Raw genomic sequence first — 13,038 nt, forward strand, 5'->3', positions numbered from 1 at the left:
GGTTCGAAACCAAAACTTCTAGGTAAACGACATTTCTTGTACCACTGTAAAAATGTAAACGAAAATTCTACATTACGTAGAAAAAAAAAAAAAGCTGTACAGGTCCGTTTTCAATTTCTGTGGCTCCCAAAAATATAAATTAAGATTTTTGCGGATAAACTATGCTTGGTTGTGTATATAAAAAGTACCCCCTTTTTAATAAAGGAAGGACTTTCACATAAAAATTTAATAAACATAAGAATCGGCAAAAATTGAATTACACTTGTAAATCATATCTAAAAAATAGCAGGGTTCGTAAATTGCAGAAGTACTAAACAGATAAATACACCCGCATTTTTGTACTTCTGCAATTATTTTTCTTTGAGTGACGCTGAGACATAAAGCGACACCCCCCCCTCCCCCCGAAAAAAAAACATAATTACGTCGAAACTCCCCCACACAAATATATATTATCAACTAAATCAATTACCCAGACAGGAAAACATAAGATCTTTCTCAAAAGAAAATCGAAAAAAAAAAGTGAAAAAAAAAACGCGTAGGAATATATCTGATATAAAAAGCATTACTTTACCTTGTTTCTTTTTCAAAGTATTATGGAAACGATAATAAAATTCAGACAGTCAAGTGAATAGTTGAAAAATGATTTAAAATCGTCCGTAGGAAATAAATTGTAACCTTTTGGTAAACGTGCTCACACCTTCAATGAGTCGACATTTATAGCCGAGACTTTAATAGAGGGCTAAGGGTTTAAAAGATTTCATCGAAAAATAAAATCATTCTTAGCCTAATTATTTATTTTTTTTTAATCAATATTTGTAACTTTTATTTTATAGAAAATAAATAATTAAAACAAATCATTTTATCGCCATATCTCTCGATTTGGTTAAAAACTATATCCGTTCATAACCGGAAGTGAAATATCAGTGAAAATTACTTAAAATGTGCCAGTTTAGCAAATAGTACAAAATAACTGTAATTAAAATAATTTAAATAAATTAACTTTAAATAATACTTTTAAATAGAACAATTACATCAATTACAGTAATATAATCAGTAATTTTAATTGAGCGAATTATTTAAAAAGATTTTATTTAATATAATATGCAAATTAGATTAGTTCTATTATGTATATTGCCGTCAATATAGTGTATATATATTGATCGTGATGCTATTTATTTATATAGAAAATCTTATAGTAAATAAAATTTATATATATAACCGTTTGCAGCAGGAAGTTTTGTATATATTAAATCAAATTGTGAACAAACAAACGAACAGACAGGATTACGGATTTTTATATATGATAGATAATATATATACTAGCGATACGTAACCGGCGTAGCCCGGGTATTTGAAGGTGTGTGTGGTTTTGGGTAAATCAAAACTCCGAGGGGAGGGGGGTTTAAAATAAAAAAAAGTTTGGGTAGCTGAGTATGAGGATCGAACCCGAAGTTGGAAATTAAAGTGTGAAAAAAATCCTATGACGTTAAACATTGGACCACCGTGCGATACTGAGCAGAAACATGTTTGAATTTATTTAATTACTTAGATTTGGCAGGTTCACGTTTTAATGATTTAATGAGGTCAATTTTCACTGTGGGATAGTATTTCATTTACTGTGGGAACGCTTTTTTTTATTTTCATTTTTCCAAGATGTTGTGGGGGGGGGGGCCAGCTCCCCTTGTCCAATCTGAATAGCAATTGTTTGATATAAGGAGAATATTTCCACGTTGATCAAATCTGATTGCTTTCGGACATTTCCGCCGATAGATGGAAAATGATATTTAGCCATTTCGGCCCCGGCCTTGGCATTATCTACTGCCAAGGCCTCATTTGGGGTCCGAAACAACTTAGGCACCAGGGCCAGTAGGGGAAGTGGGGAAAAAATAGGGGTCTTTGCTAATGTTCCTAGGCTAGACTTGCGTTGGATAGCAAGTACTTTATTAATAAACCTACACTAGAGTTTCTATCATACTATACACAACCGCCTACATTCTTACCAGGACTTAAAATAACAGCTCCCCAGCTTACGGGATGGCGGACGACTTTCACGCTGGAAATAGAAAAGATTATTTACAAAAAAACATAAAAAATTTACAAACATAAAACAAAGTATTGTTTTTTAATATATAAATGGGGGTGAGATGATGGGAGGGGGCAAACTAGTAAACACCCAAAAAGAAAGAAAAAGAAAGCAAATAAACAAAATGCCTATGGGGGCGGGTTAGTAAGGGAACCCTCCCTTCCTAGCAGTTGGTTTGTTTGTCATATGAAACGCCCACTGTCTTCCGATCCTCTCCCCCGGGGGGGGGGAAGAGGTGAAAGCAAGTAGGTCGTTCCCTAGTGGGGAATGGAGGACCTAAAGGACAGCACTTTTGTGTGCGAAAATAACTTGGGGATGGGGACAACAGGAATGGATGGCGTCTTCCAAGATAAAATTTGTAATGGGCAAAAACAGGCCGGGGACAAAACAAACAAGTACACTGGGCATCTTTGGAAGCTCTCCTAGTGCCAACTACCAAAAAAATAAAAAGACTATCGATCGACACGCATACTACCCTAGTCTAGGTTCTAACAAAGTACAAACTATCCACTCTTGGTGGTTACGCAGTTTATCTACTCCTACTCCTACCCATATTACAAGGAAAAACTTGTATTAAAAATCATAAGGGCTGGGTTCTGAGTAAAAGACAAACCCCAGCACCTTAGGACCAATACCACTAGGGTGGAAACACGAACTCGAACCTAGCGCCTCGTCGAATGCACAAACTAGTGTTGTGCACCCATCTCCTATCAAAGTCTATGCAGTGCAATCTTTTCCAATCACATCTGATCTTTATTTTAAGTTGATGCTTAAAATAAACAATCAGATCCTGATCGGAAACAGATAGATGATGTCCTGATCAGAAACAGATAGACATGTAACCCAAGTCACTAACTGCGCTACCGCTAGGATTGCCAGAAACACCGCCTGTTTCTCCCTTGTAAACGGCGGGTCCACATTGTCATCCACGTACGGCAAATCAAGTGGGGTCGATGCAAGCCATTACCTCTCCGACATACTCCCAGAGACTCCGCACCCCGTTGCAATGAAAGAATGCGTGTTCTCTCGTCTCCTCCTCCTCTTCATCATTGCAGCATGGGCACAGGGGATAATAATAATCACTATCCCTGGAATCCCTGGCTAGTCTGCCAAAGAGTGGCAACGCGTCCCAGACTAGCCTCCCTGTGCTGGAAAATTCTGCATTATTTATAAAGCTACTGGCAGGCGCCCAACTCCACAGCGAGAGAACTTCTCCTTTCGACAGATGTAGCCGCTCCACCAGCGGGTCTTTTGCGGTCCCCACCACTAACTTCTCATATAGTCTCCTCCTAGGCTGTGCAAGGTCACTGGACCCCAGCAATACCCTAAGGGCGGCTCGGCATTCAGTCAGGAAATGCTGTTCCCCCGCCGGTCTTCTGCAACCTTCAGTGGCGGAGTTAGATATGAGCCGTGGAAGTTTCCTCCATCAGAGTCCGACTCAGGAACGCCAATCTTTCTGCATGCATGTGACTTTGCAAGTCTGGCATTCCCAAGCCTCCCTCACTAAGCTTCTGCGTACAGACCTGTCTGCAGACATACGGCTTTCCTCCCTTCCAAAGAAGTTTGAAAAGGAGGCGCTCTAAAGCCTTACAGCGATCCGCAGGCAGGGGAAGAACAGATAAACGGTAAAGGATCAAAGGAAACACATACGTAGCACATGCCTCCGCGCAACCCTTTTAGGACAATTTCCTCCGAATCCAAGTCCCAACCGACGACTCGAACTTAGTCTGTACTTCCGACCAATTCTTGTCCAGCTGGACATCCAGCCCGAACCACACACTGAGGATCTTTACCGAGCCATCAGTCCAGCCAAATGTACCTGGAAGCGAGTTTACCCCGGTCCAGGCGCCCAACCGCAGGCCAACTGACTTGCTGCGATTGATCACGGCCCCTGTGACAACTTCATACTCAGCGATCGCCTCTATCACCGCTTTGATATCGATACGTCACTAGCATACGCGGACACCCTGGCACATTTGCCACCAGGTAGAGCTATGCCGCGCAGGACTGGTCTTGCTGCCTCGTCCTTTAATTTGCGAAGGAAAGGTTCCAACGCCAGGACATACAACAGAGGCGACAGCGGACAACCCTGCCGCACCGACCGGGAGGCTCCAAAGGACTCCGACAACCTACCATTTACTTGCACCATTACCGCAGGATCACAATACAGGGCGGAGATCCACTTCTGCCGATAGACGGAAAATACCACCAGAATAAGTGTCGCTTCTATTATAGGAAAAAGACAAATCCACATGTGTCGAGCAACAAATGTTGAATATTAATCTTCCCGAAGTCAGGCAAATTAAATAGACAGACGAGCTGCGTTGTTAACTCAGAGATATTACGATTTCTATGTGATATAAAAAGATTTAAGTTGCGAGCCGACCGACTGCTTCTCTGAAAAAAGCCTTTCTTGGACATACACAAAAAGCGAACATACATATACACATTTTCGCTTTTATATTATAGACTAGTGGGGGTACCCGGCGTTGCCCGGGTGTTTGGAGGTGTGTGTGGTGTTAAATAAAAAAGAAACCGCGGGGGGTTAGGATCGAACCCGAAGTCCTGAGGCGAAGTTTGAAAATAAAATCGGCCAGCCAGAATGAGTTACTGAAAGATGTTTGAATTTATTTAAGTAAGAACCAAATTGGCAGGTGCATGCACGGAAGTCATCAAGTGTTACGACATTCAGCAAATGAGGTCAATGACCAGATTTGTTTGTTATAAGCGAAGTAAAAATAGAAAACAATGTTAAAACTTAAGTAGGGGGGATAATCAAAACATCGAAAAAAAACACAAAAAAACTAACGTAAGGCAAACGAACGATGTAAAAATCGAAAAAACAAAAAAGAAATGGCTTGAATAAGCCTGTTTCGATATTAAAATTTTAAAAAAATAGGTGGGTACCCGGGTGTTTTTGGGTGTGTGGTAGGGGGTGGATAAGCGAAGTAAAAAAAAACAGAAAAAATAACGTTACATGAAAAATGGCTTAAATAACACAGGTTCAATATTTAAATTTAAAAAATTTAAAAAAAAAAACATCTCACACCACGATTCGAACCTAAAACGTTTAGATAACGAACCAACATGCTAACCAACTGAGCTACCGCAACGTACATGAAATTTAGTCAGTTCTTCAACTATTTAAAGTAAATCAGGTCATGACGTCATCTAACGCATGCGTAGAACCAGTCGTCGTCATGAGAGGATGGTTCTTGTTGACCCCCCCCCTATAGAATATGGTCGATTTCGGGGTGAAATAATTAACGTTTTTGGCCAATTTTTCGATATTTTTCGGGCAAAGTATACAGCTTGAATATGATATCAAGTTTGTGAATTTTTGTTCTGTCGGTCGAAAGTTTTTAACGAATACACAAACAAACATACACACAAACATACATACACAATTTTTCGCTTTTATATTTATAAATTAAAAATATATATTATATATATTATATATATTATATATATGTATATATATTATATATATTTTATAAATATTATATATATGTATATATATGTTATATATATATATATTTTATATATATGTTATATATTATATATATATTATATATATATTATATATATATTATATATATATTATATTTATATATATATATTTTATATATATATATTATATATATATATTATATTTATATATATATATATTTTATATATATATATTATATATACATTATATCTATATATATATATATATATTATATATATTATATATATATATATTATATCTATATATATATATATTTTTATATATATATTTATATATTATATATATATTATATCTATATATATATATTATATATATTATATATATATTATATCTATATATATATTTTATATATATATATATATTGTACATATATTATATATGTATAATATATATATATTATATATATATTATATATATTATACATATATATATTTATATATTATATATATAATATATATATTATATATATATTATATTTATATATATTACATATATATTATATATATTATATTTATGTATATTATATATATATTATATATATATTATATTTATATATATTATATATATTATATATATCTTATATACATATTATATATATTATATATTATATTTATATATATTATATATTATATATATTATATATTATATATATATATATTATATTTATATATATATATTATATATATTATATATATTATATATATATTATATTCACATCTATTATATTTATATATATATATTTATATATATTATATTTATATATATATCTATATTTATATATATTTATATATATATATTTATATATATATATTATATTTATATAAATATATTCATATATATATTATATTTATATATATATACATATTTATATATATTATGTATATATGTATTATATTATATATATATTATATATATTATATATATATTATATATATTATATATATTATATATATATTATATTCATATATATATATATTTTATATATATATATAATATATATCTATATATATATATTACATATATTATATATATATTATATATATATTATATATTATATATTATATTTTATATATATTATATATATTATATATTATATATTATATATATTATATATTATATACATGTTATATATTATATATATATTATATATATCTATATTATATATATTATATATATCATATATATTATATATATATTATATATATCATATATATATTATATATATATTATATATATATATTATGTATATATATATATTACATATATTATATATATTATATATATATCTACATTATATACATATATATATATATTATATATATCAATAATATAAATATATTAAATATATATCTATATAATATATATATATCTATATTATATATATCTATATTATATATCTATATTATATTTCTATATTATATATATATATCTATATTATATATATATTATATATATATATTATATATATCTATATCTATATTATATATATATATCTATATTATATATATATTATATATATACACATATATCTATATTATATATATTTATACATAAATATATATATATTATATATACACATATATCTATATTATATATATTTATACATAAGTATATATATATATATATATTATATATATTATATATATTATGTATATTATATATATATTATACATTATATATATTATATATATATTATTTATTATATATATATATTATATATATTATATATATATTATATATATATTACATATATTATATATATTATATATATATTATATATATATATATATATATTATATATATCAATATTCTGGCATCGCCTGCGATTAAATGATATAGGTACAAATACAGAATAGACGAATACTTGGCGTCGCCTGGGATTGTAATAGATAGCTGCAGAATATCCGGCATTACTCAAACTTACATGAGATACGTGAGATAATTTATTTGCAATATTCCCAGCGTCGACCGGGATTGAAGAAGATTGATGGGAATATATATTAGCAAAATTCCTGGCGTTGCCCGGGATTTAATGAGATCGGGGAAATTGCTCAATTTGTATGTCACATCTGAATAATCAGCGTCGCCCTGGATTAAATAAGGGTGGTGAAATATAAAGTTTTACCGGAAATGGCTTAAACAATTTTCTATCTCAAAATTACTTCATTTGTGAAGTCGATTCCAGATATGGCTTAAACAGTTAATGATCTCACAATTAGATTAATACATATGTATTGTTGGTTTTCTATGAAAGTTTCCTAGGCCAGTTTCTATAGGGAGTAATCTATATTTGTTAATATTTTATGTATTCATACGGGAATGATGTGATGGTTGTAGTAGTGGGTAGAAAGAAGCATGATTATGTTAATTTTAAACGTGCTCTTCAGTTTTCTTTTGGGGTTATGTTGGAGAAAGTAATGTCCGTTTTGGGGTAAAAAAAAAAGCTTGTGAAATTGTTTAATATATCTATTTAAATTACCCGTCTTAGTGTAGGTAAAATCATTTAAATATGTGTTGTATATTCACCGTCCTTGCAAAGGTAAAATTATTTCATATACATGCTGTAAATTATCTACCCTAGGTAAGATACAATTATTTCATACGTCTAATACCCGTCCTAGCTAGGTAAAATATTCTTTTGCTCGAAATAGCAAATGATGCATAGACATTAAAAATTTCATACTCCTAAGAATTATAAATATATTCAAAATCAAATTCAATTTTCTCATTGTTTATATGGTCCCGAGTTACTTTCTAACAATTGTTTCAGTTTTCTTAAAATTATGGTAGCCTTGGTGGTAAGAGAAATTATTTAACATGTTGTATAATACCTGCCGATAGTATGTGAAATTGTTTCATGTATGTATTTTAATTACCCGTCCGAGGGTAGGTAAAATTATTTTAAATATGTGTTGTATATTACCAATCCCCGCAAAGGAAACATTATTTCATATATATGGTATAAATTACTTATCCTAGAGAAGGTACAATTATTTCATACGTTTAATACCCGTCCTACGGTAGGTAAAATATTCTTTTGCTCGAAAAAGCTAATGATACATAGACATTAAAAATTCCTCTATCCCAAGAATAAAAAATATGTTCAAAATCAACTTCAATTTTCTCATTGTTTATACGGTCCCGGGCAATCCCGGGTAACCCCGCTAGTCAATTATAAAAGAATTCAATTATATAAGGATGAAAAAAGAAAACCTTAACTAAAATTGTTAAATAGAAAACGGGGATCATCTGTTGCCTACCAGAGTTTTAAAAACGGGATATCTGTTAAATACATGGCTCTTCAGTGGATAATACCACTTCCCCAATAAAAAAAATGGGTACTCCTGCAGTATTTTACCCACCGATTTCACGATCTTAGCCGAGTGTTGACGAACGCTTTCGGCGTTAACGCCGACGAAAGCCGAGAATTCGGAGCTACGGTGCAAGAACGCTATAAGTATGTGAATAGCAACAACATTACAAGGAAAAGATATTACACACACAACAAAATGGATAAAATTAATACAAAAAATTTGGATAAAATAAATCACAAACACTTACCGTAAGTTGTTTTTAAAGTAAAATAAATTTATTTTGTTGAATATTTTTTTTTTTTTTGGTTCATTTTGTTTCCCGATAGCTTTTTTTTGGTGGTGGTGGGGGGTAAGCAACAGTAATAAACACTTCAATGTTTTTTTTGTTTGTTTTTAACAAATTGTTATTAAACAGTAACAACAATGTTTTTTTTTGTTTTGTTTTTTCAGTAATGTTTGTAGGGGGGGGGACAACAATTACTGTTTATCTTTAGTTCCGACTGGAAGATTTTCTACTGACTGTAGAGGCAAAGTAGGGAGCAAAGGGTTTTCAGAGGATGTGGAAAGAAGCTCCTTCCCAACCGGGTAGCCTTCCGCGATTTGATTTATTATGGAGACAAAAGGGTTGTGTCCAAATTTTTGTCTCCACATAAATTCGCATAAATATGTTTCAAACAGCTCCCGGGTTTTTTTTTTTTTATCGCTAAATTAAATAGCTGAAATGAAAGTGTGGTGTAAATGAAGAAAAAGAGAAACAAGAACGACCGACAGCGTTTTTGTGTGGCTTACCTCGTGTTCATAATGAAGAAGAAAGAAACAAAAATGGCTGCCCTGTTTCTTTATATGCCTACAGGGGACCACGAGGTATGCAAATGAGATGCTCCTGATTGGAGATAAAAGAGGAGTGATTTGGGGAAGGAGGGCATTCTGAAGTTTGATTGCGAGCAGAGAAGGTGTATTTGTAGAATAGAAAAGCTAAAGTTGCAGAAGTTCGTTTTGGAGTGGAGAGAAGACGCGTCAAGTGGGAACGGGAAGGTGAAAGTTCGGACAGCAGTGTCACGCAAGCGACAAGCTATTTCGGCGCATCAAGCAATTAACATGGCTGAGTGGAGACTGAGCACTCAGATGTTGAGACCCTTTACTGGGGAGGGTGACCTGATTAAGTGGCTGGAGAAATTAAAAATGGTGGCGAAGCTGCAAAAGATAGAAGATGTGGTCACCCTGCTGCCGCTATACTTAGAGGGGGAAGCCCTCACGATTTACCAGCAGATGCGAGATGAAGACAAGGAAGACCTTGCCTTAGTGGAGCAAAGGCTGAAATTGGCCTTCGCGGAGGGCCCATTTGAAGCACTTGGCAAGCTGTCAAGTTTGAGGTGGACCGGCGAGTCCGTTGACGTCTTTGCGGCAGAGATCAGGAGACTGGCAGGGTTGGCTGGTTACGTGGGGAGGAGCCTGGAGATGACGGTAAAGCTGTACCTAGTGAACGGCTTCCCAGAGGAAATCTCTGCGAACATGCAGAGAATCACGGGGATCCATTCTATGGAAGTGGACGATCTCTTGGTCCATGCCAGAGTCCTAGTGAAAAATGTTAAAAGCCCAATCGTGGCTGCAGCTGTGATTGGAAATATGTGCATGAGGCCTCACTTGAATGAGAGGCAGCCGGCGAGGCGACAGGAGGGGAGACCTGCCATCAAGTGTTTCCGGTGCCAGGGTCCTCATCTGATCAAGGACTGCAAAGAGCTGAGACCGGGGATCACGTGCTACCGATGTGGACAAGTGGGGCATATTAGCCGCTATTGTGTTGCTGCACAGGACCAGGGAAACGAGTGAAGGGGAGCTATTGCGCCAGTGGTTACCCCTTCTGTGTGGAAATGGCGCATGATGGAACATTGCCTCGGTTACCGGTGGTAGTCAATGGGAAGAGAGCCATAGCCCTTGTCGACACAGGCTGCACTACAACATTGTTAGCGTGGAATGTCGCGAGGTCATGGAGCGGAACCAGGATTATTAGGACCGTGGATGGCAGGGATATGAAATGCCTAGAAGAGACGACAGCGGAAGTAATGGTGCAAGGGGTGCCCATTGGACTGCAAGCCCTAGTGTTGAATCATCTGGTCAGTGGTGTCGACGTGATTATAGGTATGAGTGCAATTAACCGACTGGGGGGCGCTATATTAAGAAGGGGCCAAGTGACGTTTGGACGTCTCGGCGCAGTGGGGATGGCAGGAGTAGAAGGTGATAGAACCGTCAGAACCCGAAAACCGGAGGTTTGCTGCATTGAGGACAAAGATTTCCTGGCGAAGTTTGATGGCGTGAGGTGGACGGTGGAATGGAAATGGATCTCCGGGCCCCCAGAACTACAGAATAAGGTGGGCTGCTACGACAACACCCTGCGAGGAGAAATAAGAAAAGGATTCGAGGAAGAAGTGGAGAGGTGGATAAAAGAAGGAATTCTGAAACCGTGGACAGGGGAAGAAAAAGGAGTGTTGCCACTACTGGCGGTTGTTCAGCCTACCAAAAACAAGATTAGGCCCGTGCTGGATTTTAGGGAATTGAACAGACACGTAGCCTGCCACACTGGAACGGGGATCGACGTATGTGAGGATGTCATGAGGAAATGGAGAAGAATGGGGCAGGCCACTAAGATTGTCGATCTGAAATCGGCATATCTGCAGATCCATATAGATGAAAAACTCTGGCAGTACCAACTGGTCCGGTACAAGGGGCGGGTGTATTGTCTGACGAGGTTAGGCTTTGGGCTGAGTTCAGCCCCCAAAATTATGACTGCCGTACTGAAGACAGTGCTGAGCAAAGACTGTACAGTGGAGGAGGCCACTAGCTCATACATTGACGACATCCTGGTGGAGGAGGCAGAGGTGACAGCAGAGAAAGTAAGAAGCCATGTCGAGAAGTATGGGTTAACCGCAAAACCGGCGGAGGCCCTAGATGGAGGAGCGGTGCTGGGGTTGAAACTAAGGCGAGATGGAAAAGACAGCCTTGTCTTCGAACGAGGGAATGCAATACCCGAAGTCGGATCTGAGCTGACGAGGTGAGAACTCTTCTCAGTCTGCGGGAGGCTGGTCGGGCACTATCCTATCGCTGGCTGGCTCAGGATAGCATGCAGCTTTATTAAACGACAAACAGGCACTGATGACTGGGAAGGCCGTGTGACGAAGGAGGTCACGAACATGCTACAAGAAGTCATTGCGAGAGTGAGGAATGAGGACCCAGTGAAAGGGAAATGGTATGTCAGCGGCGAAGATGCGGGTGTGGTTTGGTGCGATGCCAGTAACCTGGCGTTGGGCGTCGTACTAGAGATAGGAGGTGTAACTGTGGAGGATGCGGCGTGGCTAAGAAAAAACAACGACTTCTCCCATATCAATGTAGCAGAACTAGATGCCGCTATAAAAGGAATCAATCTGGCCCTGAAATGGGGATTGAAAATAATTGAAGTCAAAACCGATTCGGCAACGCAGCGTCGTGGATTCGGTCGGCAGTAACTGGCGATAAGAGAGTTAAGACAAGGGGTGCTGCGGAAATGCTGATCAAGCGCAGACTCGGAGTGCTCACCAACCTGATAGCGGAATTCCAGTTGAGAGTATCTGTTGTGTTGGTCCCGTCAGAAAAAAACAAGGCGGATTCGATGACACGCGTGAAGAAGGCCTGGCTGCAGGAGGGAAAGGAGGTCTCCTCGGTATGCTGTGCAGGGGAAGAAGTCAAAGAGTCACACGAAATGCACCACTTTGGTCGAGAATGAACGTTATTCCTAGCCAGAGAGGTTTACCCGGAGACCACCGAGGAGGAGGTTAGGGAGGTGGTGGAGAACTGTCGAGAGTGCCAATCAATTGACCCTGGACCGTCCAGACACGAAGCAGGAGAGCTACACGTTGCAGAGGACTGGAAGCGATTGGCCAGTGACGTGACACACTATCGCCACAAATTGTATCTGTCGATGGTCGACTGTGGACCGGGAAGGTTTGCCATCTGGAGAGAGATCAGGGCAGAAGCTGCATGGGCAATCGGAGGGGTCATCGAGGAGATATTTTTGGAGAGAGGGCCGGTTGAGGAACTCTTAATGGACAATGGCCCCGCTTTCCGATCAGAAGCCTTTAAAGGGGTGTGCGATAAGT

The sequence above is a fragment of the Euprymna scolopes genome, chromosome 44 (genome assembly GCF_053919585.1).
Source record: "Euprymna scolopes isolate OS-2025 chromosome 44, ASM5391958v1, whole genome shotgun sequence".
NCBI lineage: Eukaryota > Metazoa > Mollusca > Cephalopoda > Sepiida > Sepiolidae > Euprymna > Euprymna scolopes.